Below are 13,794 nucleotides of genomic sequence, written 5' to 3' on the forward strand. Positions count from 1 at the left end.
CTGTTGCTTCTTGACTGGCGCACAGGTTGCCCAGGAGACACGTAAGATGGTTTGGAGTTCCCATCTCTTTAAGAGTCTTCCAGTTATGATCCACACATTCAAAGGCTTTAGCACACAGTCAAAAAACTACACTAAATGTTTTTCTGGAATTCCCTTGCTTTCTCTATGATTCAGCAAATGTTGGCATTTTGATCCTGAGTTCTCTGCCTTTTCTAAACCTAGCTTGGACATCTGGAAGTTCTCAGTTCATGTCATGCAGTTTATGGTTTAGTATGCAGGATTTTGAGCATCACTTACAATCATGGGAGATGAATGCAATTGTTTGGTGGCTTGAACATTTTTTAGTTATTGCTCTTCTTGGGAACTGGAATGAGGATTGACCTTTTCCAGTCCTGTGGCCATTGCTGGGCTTTCCAAATTTGCTGAAATATCAAGTGCAGCACTTTAATAGCATCATCTTTTAAAATTTTAAAAAGCTCTGATAGAATTCCATCACCCCCACTAGCTTTGTTCATAGTGATGCTTCCTAAGGCCCACTTGATTTCACATTCCAGGATGTCTGGCTCTAGGTGAGTGATTACACCATCGTGGTTATCTGGGTCATGATGATCTTTTTTGTATAGTTCTTCTGTGTATTCTTGCCACCTCTTCTGTTAGGTCCATACCACTTCTGTCCTTTATTGTGTCCATCTTTGCATGAAATGTTCCCTTGATATCTCTAATTCTCTTGAAGAGATCTCTTCTTTCCCGTTCTACTGTTTTCCTCTATTTCTTTGCATTGGTCACTGAGGAAGGCTTTCTTATCTCTCTGTGCTATTCTTTGAAATTCTGCATTCAAATGGGTATATCTTTCCTTTTCTCCTTTGCCTTTAGCTTCTCTCCTTTCTCAACTATTTGTAAGGCCTCCTCAGACAACCATTTTGCCCTTTTGTATTTCTTTTTCTTGGGGATGGTCTTGATCACTGCTTCCTATACAATGTCACAAACCTCTGTCCATAGTTCTTCAGGCACTCTGTCTGTCAGATCTAATTCCTTGAATCTATTTGTCACTTCCACTGTGTAACTGTGAGGGATTTGATTTAGGTCATACCTGAATGGTCTAGGTGGGAGGAGGTGGGAGGAGAAGGGGACGACAGAGGATGAGATGGCTGAATGGCATCACCGACTCAATGGACATAGGTTTGGGTGAACTCCACAAGTTGGTGGTGGACACCCAGGCCTAGCCTGCTGCAGTCCATGGGGTTGCAAAGAGTTGGACATGGCTGAGCGACTGAATTGAACTGAATGAATGGTCTAGTGGTTTCCCCTACTTTCTTCAATTTAAGTCTGAATTTGGCAATAAGAAGTTCATGATCTGAGCCACAGTCAGCTCCTGGTCTTGTTTTTGCTGACTGTATAGAGCTGCTTCATATTTGGCTGCAAAGAATATAATCAGTCTGATTTCGGTACTGACCATCTGGTGATGTCCATGTGTAGAGTCTTCTCTTGTGTTGTTGGAAGACAGTGTTTGCTATGACCAGTGTGTTCTCTTGACAAAACTCTGTTAGCCTTTGCCCTGCTTCATTTTTCACTCCAAGGCCAAATTTGTCTGTTATTCCAGGTATCTCTTGACTTCCTACTTTTGCATTCTAGTCCCTATGATGAAAAGGACATCTTTTTTTGATGTTAGTTCTAGAAGGTCTTGTAAATCTTCATAGAACGTTCAATTTCAGGTTCTTCCTCATTACTGGTTGAGGCACAGACTTGGATTACTGTGATATTGAATAGTTTGCCTTGGAAACAAATAGAGATCATTCTTTTGTTTTTGAGATTGCACGCAAGAACTGCATTTCAGACTCGTGTTGACTATGAGGGTTATTCACTTTCTTCTAAGGGATTCTTGCCCACCGTCATAGATATAATTGTCATCTTAATCAAATTCACCTATTCCGGTCCATTTTAGTTCTCTGATTGCTAAAACATTGATGTTCACTCTTGCCATCTCCTATTTGGCCACTTTCAATTAACCTTGATTCCTGGACCTAGAACTCCAGGTCCTATGCAATATTGTTCTTTACAGCATCGGACCATACTTCTATCACCAATCACATCCACACCTGGGCGTTGTTTTTGCTTTGGCCCTGCCTTTTCAGTCTTTCTGGAGTTATTTCTCCACTGATCTCCAGTAGCATATTGGGCACCTACCAACCTGGGCAGTTCATCTTCCAGTGTCATCTCTTTTTGCCTTTTCATACTGTTCATGGGGCTCTCAAGGCAAGAATATTGAAGTGGTTTTCCATTCCCTTCTCCAGTGGACTATGTTTTGTCAGAGATTAAGTCTGACCACATTTTGAGAACCCCACTTTGTAAACCACATGGTTATACTACTGTGGAGTTGATGAAATAATGTGTGCCTACACTCATCATTAATATATGATGAGAGATTAATATATCAAAAATCACTCTACAGCCAGATTTTGCCTTACCAGCTCTATCAGACAAGTTATTTTACTATAGCAAATTATTACAAAGTAGAAAATGTGTTACTCTTCTTGTCTCATCTGTAAACAAGTATCACACCTACACTACAAGGTTGTTTTGAGAATAAAATAATATCCCTATCCTTTCAGAGGAAGGACAAATGATGTCTTCTGGAGAGCACCAGACAAGGTGTTTGGAGATGGAATCTACACTAACTTTCAAGGTGAAGAAGCATTTTGACTAGTAAAGGTGGAAAATCTCAAAGCTGCAGAGAGAGGACAGTGAGGCAGGAGTTTGGATGAGTAAATTAAACAATAGAAGACCTACTACTGGCTGCTTTAAAACTCCTAAACAATGCAGTTTTTGATATAGCGTAACTGTCTCTCCAGCTTCTTAGGTAGGGTTGAGTCAAAGATTCCATCTTCTAGGGGTGCAAAGGAAATACAGAGAAGACAGACTGACAGGGAAGCAGAGGTAGTGGTCGGGAAGCAGAGAGTCAGAAGCTGGGCCTCCAAGGCTCAGTCTTCCCAGATCTGAACAACAAAATAAGTGCTTACTCCATGAGATAGCTGGCATCTCACTGTCCTGGGAGTCCCAGGACCCAGAACTTCTCCCATCATGTCTGCCCAGGACTAGATGGCCACCACCAGCTGGTGCCAAACATAGGTCCACACCTGGATAGAGCTGAGCATGTAGCTGGATCCTCAGGTCTCTAGGCTAGCTGTGTGGGCGCTCATCATCAACTCCACAGTTTTATAATCATGGGGTTTACAAAGTGGGGTTTTCAAAACGTGGACCTCAGATCACCAGCAGCATCCAAGAAGTTGTTAGAAATACAAATTATCAGGCTCTAACCTAGACTCCTTGAATCAGCAACTCTGGGGAGGGGGTTCAGCAGTTTTTGCTTCAACAAACCCTCCAGGACGCACACATAAGTCTGAGAAGCTCTGCTTTGCATGGATGAGTTTGTGGACGCCTTTATCATGCTACAGCTGAGTTTTACTCTTCAACTCTTGCTTGGACAAATTATTACTCTTCAAAGAAGCAATAGTGAGGAAAGAGGGATTTGGAGCAGAAAGACTCATTTCAAGCATCTCTTTCTTCTGCAACAGACTCTAAGTCATCAGTTCATCAGCGGGGAAGACATTTACAGTTCTTTAGTTCAACCAGAATGTTGGTGTTGGCATTCACAGCTGTTGTTGAGAGCATTTAGCAGTGTCTGAATTCTAATGGCTAAATTAGAAATACCACCCATTTTCATGATTCAACTTATTAGGCTGGTATTATTAATGCTCTGTGAGTAACCCCTGTATAGGGGGTGTGTGTATTAAAACATGGGCTTTGTGGTAGGAAAACCGACAAAATGATTGCCATGTTTGTCTCTGCTGTAGTTATATACCATCAGTAAGAACTAGACCTTTCACTGAATTAAAATTCTAAACACAGGCAGCCAGAATTGATTTAAATGATCAAATCCTAGAACGACTACTTTCAAATAAATCTCTCACTTAGAATCTAAAAAACTTAATAGTGGCAGCCAACACTTAAAGGTAAATCAAATGTGTAAGCCATCTGTGCCGTGCAAATCAGCTCAAATCAGATGTCTAAAATTCAGAGGTCTAAAAGCAGAAGAAAACAGAGAGCTACACCTTAAAGGAATCAGACTGGTGATGAGCCAAGATTAAAAAATAAATAAATAAAACAATTAACTCTGTTTCCCCAGGCTGTCCTTCTTCAAGCTATTGCTACACACTGACAGTTGGACGCAGGCTTTGTAAGTTGAAGTGTAAGTCCCAGGAAAGCAGAAATTTTGCTTATCTTACCCATTGCTGTATCCTCAGTCTTTAGAAATGGGTCAAGCACAAGGTTGGTATCCAGCATATTGACTAAATGCATGAACGATCCTACAAATGACTGTACTGTACACAAAACTGTGGCACTGTCACAGAATATTCTGTGATGACAGAAGTGCTGTGTAAGTTGTAGTGTCCAATACAGTAGCCACCTGTAGCTGGTGGCTTAAAATGTGGCTCATGTAGCTGGGGACATAAATCTTAAATCTAAGTGGCTACTATATTGGACAGCACAGTTATAGAGGCTACAGACGTGTGGAGGAAAAAACAGAAGAAAAGTATGTAGTGCAGGGAACTTGTTACTTATGAATTCTGACCTGGGAGGTGGTGCAGATAAGGGCAGGTTGGGTAGGGTGGTCGCTGGTTTTCAGATTCTTCCCACTTCCCCTTCAACCACTAAAGGCTGTGGCAGCAGCTGTTGAGGCAAGGAAGGCTGGGTTTCAGATTTAAGGAGGAGAGACTGCATTCCTCTACCATCAGGGACAAGGTGGTGCTGAACCGATGAGCACCCCAACAGATGAGAGTGACCACTGGATGGCAAATGATACTTAGCGTCTGCAGAAGCAAAGGCAGTGATGAGTTCTGGGTCTTTCTCTTGGCTCAGTTTGCTTTCTGGTTCATGAGTTTATTCATTTGATTATTTTTACTCATTCAAGGATCTTCCAATATCTTCATTAATACACAGGCCCTCTTTTCTCAATATCCTTTGTTAGGGGACACTATACAAAGGTCTGATCCTTTGAGGTTCTTGGGCTTGTCACAGAGGAAATCCTGGGAAGAATGGGCTGTCTTATATGAGATGATTAAATAAAAGCCATTTAATCTTACTATTTTAAAAAAGATATGCCCTTTTCTTTTTCTGCCCAAATTAGTAGGCCTTGCTGCTGCTAAGTTGCTTTAGTCGTGTCCGACTCTGTGCGACCCATAGATGGCAGCCCACCAGGTTCCTCCATCCATGGGATTTTCCAGGCAAGAGTACTGGAGTGGGTTGCCATTGCCTTCTCTGTAGTAAGCCTTAGGAAGCACGAATATGAACAAAACTAGTGGAGGTGATGGAATTCCAGCAGAGCTATTTCAAATCCTAAAAGATGATGCTGTTAAAGTACTGCACTCAAGATGCCAGCAAATTTGGAAAACAGCGGTGGCCACAGGACTGGAAAAGGTCGGTTTTCATTCTAATCCCAAAGAAGGGCGATGCCAAAGAGTGATCAAACTACCGCACAATTGTACTCATCTCACATGCTAGTAAGGTCATGCTCAAAAGCCTTCAAGCTGGGCTTCAATGGTACATGAACTGAAAACTTCCAGATGTCCAAGCTGGATTTAGAAAAAGCAGAGGAACCAGAGATCAAACTGCCAACACCCACTTGATCATTAAAAAAAAGCAAAAGAATTCCAGAAAAACATCTACTTCTGCTTCACTGATGATGCTAAAGCCTTTGACTATGTGGAGCACAGTAAACTGTGGAAAATTCTTAAAGAGCTGGGAATACCAGACCAGCTTATCTGCCTCCTGAGAAACCTGTATGTAAGTTAAGAAGCAACAGTTAGAACTGGACATGGAACAATGAACTAATTCAAAACTGGGAATGGAGTACATCAAGGCTGTATATTGTTACCCTGCTCATTTAACTTCTATACAGAGTACATTATGTGAAATGCTGGGCTGAATGAATCACAAGCTAGAGTCAAGATTGCTGAGAGAAATATCCATAACCTCAGATATGCAGAAGACACCACCCTAATAGCAGAAAGCCAAGAGAAACTAAAGAGCCTCTTGAGGGAAGGAGTAAGAGGAAAGTAAAAAAATCTGTCTTAAAACTCAACATTCAAAAAACTAAGACCACAGCATTCAGTCCCGTCACTTCATGGCAAATAGATGGGGGAAAAACAGAAACAGTGACAGACTTTATATTATTGAGCTCCAAAATCACTGCAGATGGTGACTGCAGCCATGAAATTAAAAGACGCTTGCTCCTTGGAAGAAAAGCCATGCCCAACCTAGACATCGTACTAAAAAGCAGAGATATTACTTTACCAACAAAGGTCCATCTAGTCAAAGCTATGGTTTTTCCAGTCATCATGTACGGATGCAAGGGTTACACCATAAAGAAGGCTGAGCACCAAAGAATTGATGCTTTCGAACTGTGGTGCTGGTGAAGATGCTTGAGAGTCCCTTGGACAGCAAGGAAATCAAACCAGTCAATCCTAAAGGAAATCAGTCCTGAATATTCACTGGAAGGACTGATGCTGAAGCTGAAGTTCTAATACTTTGGCCACCTGATGCAAAGAGCTGACTCGCTGGAAAAGATCCTGATGCTGGGAAAGACTGAGACCAGGAGGAGGAGGAGGTGACAGAGGATGAGATGGTTGGATGGCATCACCAACTGAATGATATGAGTTTGAGCAAACTCCGGGGGAAAGTGGAGCACACGACTGACCCCATGGTGTGCTGCAGTCCATGGGGTTGCAAAATGTCAGACATGACTGAGCGACTGAAAAATAAATGTGGTGGGTGCATATTAAGTTGCTTTAGTTCAGTTCAGTCGCTCAGTCGTGTCTGACTCTTTGTGACCCCATGGACAGCAGCACTCCATGGGGTAAAATGTGTTCAACACTTTGTGGTCCTATGGACTGTAGCTTTCTCCATGGGATTTTCCAAGAATACTAGAATGGGTTACTATTTCCTCCTCCAGGGGATCTTCCTGACCCAGGGATCAAAGCTATAGCTCTTATGTCTCCTTCACTGGCAGGTGGTTTTTTTACCACTAGTGCCAACTGGGAAGTCCATTTATGTGGTATAAGGCCACAAATAAGGCTTATGTGCATTAATATGTCTGCCTTGACATCTGGTAAAGCCGGGAAGGCCTTGAATGGCCTGCTTCTTCGCTTCCCTCTTTGCTCCAGTCATCAAATTCTCCTAGCCAAGCAACTCTCCTTATCAAAACGACCAGGCACAGGTCCTACTTAACCCTGAGTAGGAGGTTTCAGTTCCCTCCCAGCAAGTGGAATTTTTCAGACAAGCCAATCTCATCCTCCACATGAATCAGAGGCTCCTCAGCCTCTTGATATTACAAAGCCTGCTTCCCACAGCCTTTGGTTTTTCATGCTGTTTCTGAGGACAGGTCCCACGTGCCCTGCATGGCACTCCTGTCCTCAGCCTCCAGCTATGAGTCCATGTGACTAATCAGCTGCTGTTGATCTCATCTGTCCCATGTTGTATGTTTGGCCATCTCCAAGCCACTAGTGCAGGATCCCTCCTTCATAAGTGAAGAGAATAGAAGTGATTAAAACCAGTTTTGTAAACTCCTCATACAAAATTCATCAGTTGCTGCTGGGCCAGACATCATTCACTGATATTCAGGACAAACTTCACCCTTCTGACCGCTCCTTTTTACCTCATGGGCATGAAGCCTGGAAACTGCATTTCTCAGAGGCCCTTGCCATCAGGTTTCCCATTAGATCCCACCAATTAGAAGCACTTGCATGACATTATAAAGGTAAAGAGAAGCTACCTCCCCAGTAGCAACTGTGGGAGAGTGGTAGACAAGAGATGGAAGGCATTGCCAGAGGCTTCTGAGTGTCTCCCAGAGAACCACCTCTATGGGGACTACCCTCCTAGGACTGTTTTATGTGAAATTTCCTGATATTGTTGTAGCAGATGCCTCTGCACCATGGTTCATATCCTCTTAGCTTTACCTCTGATTTCAGCCATGGTTGCACAGTTCCACACAAGCTTTAACTCGCTTCATGCTAGCAGCATCCTGCCTCAAGTACAGGATACACATATCCATTTTCTGTTCCTCCAACATTTCAGAAGTCACAAGAGTTAGCTGGCTCACATACACATGGGCAGCTCATAAATATAGGAAGTCAGTATCTCTGGGGGCAATTCTTGGGATCCAGTGGATAAATCCCCCTGCCTTCTAATCTTTGGAGAGACAATTCTGGAAGGTATCCTGTATCTCAGTAGATTCTGACAGAATCAAGCTCCTACCCATCATAATGCAACCTCCACAACACACCCCTACCTAGGTTGGCTATTCTTCTTTCCCTTACTCTCCAACTGCTGATCCCTGGGCTCACTTCTCAAGTAAACTATCTGGTCACAGTCCTTTTCTCAGGCTCTGCTTTGTGAGGAATCCAAGCTAAGATAGGGGTCTTCCTGACATTCACTCCTCTGGCTGTCCAAAGATTGTATAGCTTCTAATTCCCTGTAATGAAACATTTCCTAGTCCTCCTACCTAGACCAGCTTTTGTTTTCATGACCTAACTATAATTAATATAGTTACAGAATATTCTATCACATTTGATCATTTTATTTATCCATTGATCTGCAAATGGATATTAAGTGTGCCTCTATTATTTTACTTAGTATCTTCAGTACATTGATTACTATGGAAAACATTGTTAGTTGTTTACCAATAGCCATTCTCTCCATTTCCCTTACTAAGAAAACCCAATTTGGGTTAACCTGACAATGTACCAAACCTAAACCTGGGAAATTATCACAATCTCCCTACAGCTAGAGGAGACATAGTTCTAGCTAATGAGAAATAAAGAGAAGTCCATCAGAGATTTCTAGGAAAGATTTATCTGTCCTCTTGTCCTTTTTCTATTCTTACCTGGAACAATGACATGAGAGTAACTTGCCAGCCTACAACCACACGGGACAGCGAGGAGAAACGCCATTTAAGAAGCCTGTGATCCAATCATATTAAAACTGAGAGGGGGCCTGTAGGGCTGTGCTGTGCTTAGTTGCTCAGCTGTGCGGACTCTTCACGACCCCACGGACTGTAGTCCGCCAGGGTTCTCTGTCCATGAGGATTCTCCAGGCAAACATACTGGAGTGGGTTGCCATGCTCTCTTCCAGGGGATCTTTGGTCTCCCACATTGCAGGCAGATTCTTTACCATCTGAGACACCAGAGAAGGCAAAGAATACAGGAGTAGGTATCCCTTCTCCAGGGTATCTTCCTGACCCAGGAATATGAACCGGAGTCTCCTGCATTGTAGACAGATTCTTTGCCAGCTGAGCTACCAGGCACAGAGGCCCTTCTTTTTCCCATTTCTTGTAGGTACCCTCCAAGACCTTCCCTGAGTTCCAAGGGGCAGATTCAACACGTGCTAATCAAGGGAAGAGCAGCCAAGAAACTCCCTGAGGCAAAATCAAAGGCAGCAGAGAAGCTCATCAAGATTAGGAGACTGAGCACCTGAGATGTGACTGAAGTGAAGTGAAGTCGCTCAGTGTCCGACTCTTTGCGACCCTATGGACTGTAGCCTACCAGGCTCCTCCATCCATGGGATTTTCCAGGCAAGAGTACTGGAGTGGGTTGCCATTTCCTTCTCCCGAGGATCTTCCCAACCCAGGGATCGAACTCGGGTCTCCCGCATTGTAGGCAGACTTACCATCTGAGCCACCAGGGGAAGAGATGAGATTAAGGGAGTACAAATCTTGCACACACCATAATTCTGTCAGAGACCCCCACCCTTGAATCATTGTTATAAACCCCCTCATCAAATCCTCTGGGGTTAAGACACATAGTTTTTCTAAGCAGGAACCCTCTGTGTCCCCCTTTGCCTGGCAAAGCAATATAGCTATCCTTTTTTACTTGACCCAAACCTCTGTCTCCAAGATTTGACTCACTACCAGTGTACAGAGAAGCTGGGCTTTTGGCAACAGGATCATGGAGATGCCCCAGCAGCTCTGAGTGTTGGTCTTCTTACTTCTTATTACATGAAAAAAAAAAAAAAGACTATTTTGTTAAGCTGTCATAATGGTTTCTCTAACACTGCTGAGTACAATCCCATACCTGGTATACTGTATTCATATTTCTATGAATTATTTCCTTTAACTAGACAACCAGAAGGAAATTCCCAGGTCAAAAAAAATGTATTAAACATACATAAATTTATAATTCATGCTGTTAAATTATTTTACAAAAGGAATACATCAAAATACATGGCTACTCTTAAAATTTGAAGCTGTATATTCTGGAAAGGTACATTGTTTTGTAACTACCTTGCTAATTCATTTCCACTTTGATTAGCAGTCTAATATACTGGTGGGGATTCCCTGGTGGCTCAGACGGTAAAGTGTCTGCCCGCAATGCAGGGGGACCAGGCTTCGATCCCTGGGTCAGAAAGATCCCCTGGAGAAGGAAATGGCAGCCCACTCCAGTGCTCTTGCCTAGAAAATTCCATGGATGGAGGAGCCTGGTGGGCTACAGTCCATGGGGTCGCAAAGAGTTGGACACGACTGAACGACTTCACTTCTTCTTCACTTCATACTACTGGTAGGGTTCAGGCTCATAGGCTACATGGTGAGAAAAAGCTGTGGGAGCCCTAGTCAAAACAACTCTAAGCATGTTGCCCATTAAAAAAAACAGAACATACAATGTTGTCTCTACAGTGATTTCATTACAGGCTGACTGTTAAGACAGCCAGTGTGACTTTCTTTGAAAAGAATTTTCCCCAAATGCTCCAAAGTGACTCCAGTGGTCAAGGAAGACATAGAGGTGAAAAGAGGCAAAACAATGAGAGGATGGCAAGAAAACCAGTGTGGTAATGGCTTACCAACAGCTAAGAGATCTGCTTCCATGGGCAAAAGGTAGAGGAAAAGGTGGAAAGTCCCTGCACTGCTCTAATTGAAAGGAGAGCTGTTAGATACCAAAAGACAAAGGTGGGGCATTTCTAGCTGATTATTGTTGTTGTTTAGCCACTAAGTCTTGTCCGACTCTTTTGTGAATCCATGGACTGCAGCTCACTGAGTTACCCTACCCATGGGACTTCCCAGGTAATAATACTGGAGTGTGTTGTCATTTCCTTCTCCAGGGGATCTTTCTGACCCAGGGATCAAACCTGTGTCTCTTGCATTGGTAGGCAGATTATTTATCACTGAGCCACCTGGGAAGCCCTTCTAGCTGATCGCTCCAGAGTTATTGTGGCTCAAAAGCAATACTAGCTTGAAAAGAGAAATTAAAAAAAAAAATTGTAAAGAGAAGACCAGGCCAAACTGGTGTGTCCTCCATGGCTCGCTATGCACTATGCTCTGGGTTCAAAGCTCAGCCTCATCTTATATCTGAGCCATTTCCCCTGCTTATCTGCAGATCTAAGAAGAAAGACCCTTGGTGAGGTCAGTAATGACAACACTGCTTTATGGCAGACTCTTGGGATGTCACTCATTCATGTATGCTCATTCACTCACTCAGTCACACTTTTCCTGCATGCCTGCCACTAGTAAGTGATAATAAAGAAAATACCCCCTGGACTGAAGGAGCTCATTATCTTGTAGTAGTTATGATACTATAGTAATAATGACAACACAAAGGCTCTGTAGGTTAAGAACAACAACGGAAATATGTGAGGTTGTGGGAGTTGAGAGTATGAAGAATTTCCTCCAGTTGGGAAGACTGGAGAATCCTACTTGGAGATGACAACCCAGTTGAACCTCAACAGGTAGGCAGGATGTCAAAAGGAATGTTTAGATTAAAAAGCAATCAATGTGAGGGGAAAAGAATAGGGTGTAAACAAGAAATCTTGGATTTTGCCCCATTCTCTTAGGATTTTTAGATCTATTGAAATTTTGTGACAGATGGGGAAAAATGGTAACAGTGGCAGATTTCTTTTTCATGGGCTCCAAAATCACTGTGGATGGTGACTGCAGCCATGAAAAAGCTATGACAAACCTAGTAGTGAATTAAAAACCATACATCACTTTGCCAACAAAGATCCATAGAATCAAAGTTATGGCTTTTCTGATATAAGAGTTGGACCATAAAGAAGGCTGAACACCAAAGAATTGATGCTTTTAAACTGTGGTGCTGGAGAAGACTCTTGAGAGTCCCTTGGACTGCAAGGAGATCAAACCAGTCAATCCTAAAAGAAATCAACCCTAAATATTCATTGGGAGGACTGATGCTGAAGCTCTAATACTTTGGCCACCTCATGTGAAGAGCCTACTCATTGGAAAAGATCCTGATGCTGGGAAGGATTGAGGGCAAGAGGAGAAGGTGGTAACGGAGGATGAGATGGTTGAATGGCATCACTGATTCAACGGACATGAGTTTGAGCAAACTCCAGGAAATAGTGAAGGACAGGGGTGTCTGGGGTGCTAGAGTCCTTGGGGTTGCAAAGAGTCAGACATGACTTTGCGACTGAACAATAACCACCACCATTCAGAGGCTGCTTATTGAAAGTATTAAATTAGATAGTACATGGGGGAACTTTCTTATAAATGATAGAGATAGAAATATAATTAACTTATTATTATCATCATGTTTCTTATTCTTCCATGTATAGCAAACAGGATCAAAATGTTCAAACATGGAAATTTTTCGGGTATGAATGAGACAAGTTTTTCTCTTTCCAGACTCAAGATCATGTACGATTTGTATAATAGACTGTTAAATAGTTGTCTGACACATACAGACATGCACACCCTAAGTACTAGTTCACTGAAGTCTGACGCTGGATTTTTTTTTTTTTTTAACTGTGTTAGTGTTCATGGTAACTGTCATGTGAACATACAGGCCTTTGTAATGAAAATTTTTATATTCTCAAGATTTTGGCTATGTTGAATAGGGTTAAAGATGTTACAATTTCATGAAATTGAGTTTATAACCAGAAAGGAAATCTGAAGCCTTCAATATAAGAAAGTAGTTCTGCCGGGAGCCGGCGTGAGGACCTCCGCCCGTGGCAAAGGTCATGAGGAAGGAGGCTCGACATACGCAAAGGCGGGATCAAGCCTCAGGAGTCCCCCTGGAAATTCTCGAGCATCTACCCCCAAAACCAGAGTCTGCCTACTTTACTACTTTGTGCTCTCACCTACACCTCTGACTTTATGGGGGGCTGTCCCCCACCACCTCTTTCAGAGAAGGAGTTAACTTAGAGCTCCAGTTAATAATAATTCCTGGGCGTGATAGGAGTGTTTCAACCTAGAAACTCCTCTGAAGGTTCTCTAGCCTGCCTGACAGGCTTGTCCGGCCACATGTGATTGCTCACAGCCTCCCAACTGTGAGAGGCACGAGATGCTTTAAACCTTCTAAAAACAGGTTCTTTAGAGAATTTAGAAAACTATTAGTATAGTATAGTGGGCTGATTAGAAACTGTATTGGTGAAGGGTTTTTTATTTGTTGAGCCAATGTTTGCTGCTAAGTCTCCACATCCCCTGCCCTTATACACATTAATGGATATATATAAGAAATAAGTATTAACCTTTGATATTAATCACGTTAGACCTTAGGCTAAGCAAATTCTTTCCTTAATTAAAACCCACTACACCCTCACCCTATAGGAATGTAACTTTATCTGGTACCTTTGGAAGGTGGCATCTGTTTTAAGAATAATCACCCCTGGAGAAATAAGTGTTCTGGTTGACTGACCACTGTCACAAGAAGAGGGTCATAAATTGTCAGCAGGCCCCCTGGCCAGAAGATGATGTAACACCCCTAAGACCTCTGTATACATTTGTATGAAGAACCT

The 13,794-nt window shown here is 42.6% G+C and overlaps 1 protein-coding gene across 9 annotated transcripts in view; it reads right to left on the bottom strand.

Moving 5' to 3' along the window:
- The window catches only part of TMEM108 (transmembrane protein 108), a 387,669-nt gene that overhangs the window by 185,151 nt on the left and 188,724 nt on the right, over positions 1-13,794 (bottom strand). The window contains exon 1 of one of the 9 annotated variants that reach the window (XM_015473508.3): positions 4,631-4,722. The gene's annotated coding sequence lies outside the window, so the exon portion shown is untranslated. 9 annotated transcript variants of the gene reach the window in all.

Source organism: Bos taurus, chromosome 1, assembly GCF_002263795.3.
Source record: "Bos taurus isolate L1 Dominette 01449 registration number 42190680 breed Hereford chromosome 1, ARS-UCD2.0, whole genome shotgun sequence".
Lineage (NCBI taxonomy): Eukaryota > Metazoa > Chordata > Mammalia > Artiodactyla > Bovidae > Bos > Bos taurus.